This window comes from Rutidosis leptorrhynchoides, chromosome 11 (assembly GCF_046630445.1).
Source record: "Rutidosis leptorrhynchoides isolate AG116_Rl617_1_P2 chromosome 11, CSIRO_AGI_Rlap_v1, whole genome shotgun sequence".
Taxonomy (NCBI): Eukaryota; Viridiplantae; Streptophyta; class Magnoliopsida; order Asterales; family Asteraceae; genus Rutidosis; species Rutidosis leptorrhynchoides.
In genome coordinates this window covers 318760323-318762885 of record NC_092343.1, presented here as the reverse complement: position 1 = coordinate 318762885, position 2563 = coordinate 318760323, and positions in this window count along the sequence as shown.

The following is a 2563-nucleotide window of genomic DNA, read 5'->3' as shown; positions in this document are numbered from 1 at the left end:
AAGTTATATTTATTTTTAATATTTTACATTAGGTTTTAATTGCGACATACGTTTTAAAATCGACAAACCGGTCATTAAACGGTAAAAACCCCCTTTTTATAATAATAATAATACTACCTATATATATATATATATATATATATATATATATACATATATATATATATACATATATATATATACATATATATATATACATATATATATATATATATATACATATATATATATACATATACATATATATATATATATATATATATATATATATATATATATATATATATATATATATATATATAGCGTTAAACTTGGCTAGCTCCCTGTGGAACGAACCGGACTTACTAAAAACTATACTACTGTACGATTAGGTACACTGCCTATAAGTGTTGTAGCAATATTTAGGTATATCCACTCTATAAATAAATAAATAACTTGTGTAAATTTGTATCGTATTTAATAGTATTTCATAACAAAAATATAACTATTTCGTATACGCTGCTGCACACATCACACCGCGAAAATTCCACTCCCATGACAATGTGGTGTCTTGAACACCGCGACAATTCCACATGTCAATGAAACCAATGAGTGGTGTCTTGAACACCGTGACAATTCCACTCGTTACATAGAATGTGGTGTCTTGAACACCGCGACAATTCCACATTCATTCCACACAAATAAATACATTATATACGTACACGCATAATTATTCCACTCACCTTGGAATGCCCGCACAAGTCATGTACAACATGATCTTCGTCCTCAAATCCGAGCAAGTAACCACCTATATCACACATAGGTACAATATGCAATAAATAACAATTCTCTAAAAGAGAACCCGACACAAACATCCCTTAATCGAGGGATCACACCTTGCTCATCAAAAACCGCCCATTTAACACCTAATGGACACAAACCAATTACCACTTCGGGTGATAATTCAAACCCACACCAATAGGCACAATTTAACCCAAAAAGACCAACCTAGTTCTCAACACTAGATTACTAGTTAGTTAGTGCTCATACAAACATTACTTGCCCAAATCACCCAACTTAGGCAATAACGACCCATAATGCCCTTGACCACCTTTGACTTAAGTCAAATTCACCCAATATCACTCAATGCCAATAATGACTAGTGATTAAGTTTCAAAAACACCAATTATCCAATTTAATCAAGTACTCATGTAACCATTTCACAAAAGTTGACTAAAATCCCGAGTTTGACACCAATTCAAGTCAACATCTAATTTTGACCAAAATCAAACTCTTAAACACTCCAAAATCACCACCATACCACCAATTGATTAAGAACACTATCAAAGGTTGACTTTAGATCAAAAACCTAGACATCAACAACAACTTCACCCCTTTGAGGCATTTCATCAAACACCTTGTGTGCATGACTTTCACACTTGTTCTTATGAACATCAATTTCACCAATACTCATCCAATCTAGTGATTATCACTTAAATCCAAGACAAATACACCCAAATTCATCATTAAACCCTAAGCCCACAATATTAGGGTTCTTAATCACAAGCTTGCCCTAAAAACCCCAAATTTCATAAGAAATGGGTTTTATAACTCATCACCAACATAAACCCTAACCCAAAACAAGAATCAAACAAGGAAATTCAGATCTAGGGTTTACCTTTGCACCAAAACTAAGCTAGTAGCTAGAAACATCAAGGAGAACCAAGACCCGCTTCCAATTTGGGCAAAAATCACCATCTTCATCACTATTAGAGCTTTCTCTCTCTAGAAACCCTTCACTCTCTCTCTAAGACTTGAGGATGAAGATAAGAATGAGATCTAGATCTGATCTCCAGCTATATATACACCTACATGTGAAATTACCAAAATGCCCTTCTTATTTTCCAATTTAAAATGAAATTCTGCACAAAATCCCGTCGTGGACCGCCGGTCCAATGCGGAGCTGTTGACAAAAAGCCTAGTGCTGGACCGTCGGGCTAATGTGGACCGCCGGTCCAATCTGCTCCTGTTTTGCCTTTGAACTAATGTTGGACCGTCGGGCCAATCTAGACCGCCGGTCGATTTCTGCCTTTGGAAAATCCGAGTGTTACAACTCTCCCCCACTTAACATGGATCACGTCCCCGTGATCTGCACCACGCACCATTAAGCAAGTAATCTAATACCTACACACCTGCCATCCGCAACTCGGAACCAAATTCAACGATCCTATAAGTACATCTAAAATTCCGAAGTCGAAAACACCCATAGAACTCACCATACATTAACATAAGCTCGAACTTACTTATTACCTTTGCTACCACCAATAGTACTACGTACTTCCAATGACTGAATTGTTTGTTAAGGGAACACGAAAAGCACCATGTAACCTTACAAGTTTCCCTCAGACTTCCACCCGCATCATGCTACGTCCATAATCAAATCACCCAATGTGATCTACTAGGTCCACTCCATGAACTAAGTCTTGCATTAATCCAAATCAAGAAGGATTCATGTCGCGTTAAAACTCCGTACTTCATCGGTTCATAAACTTACCACTCAACGGTCGCACATCCGCTTATGCGC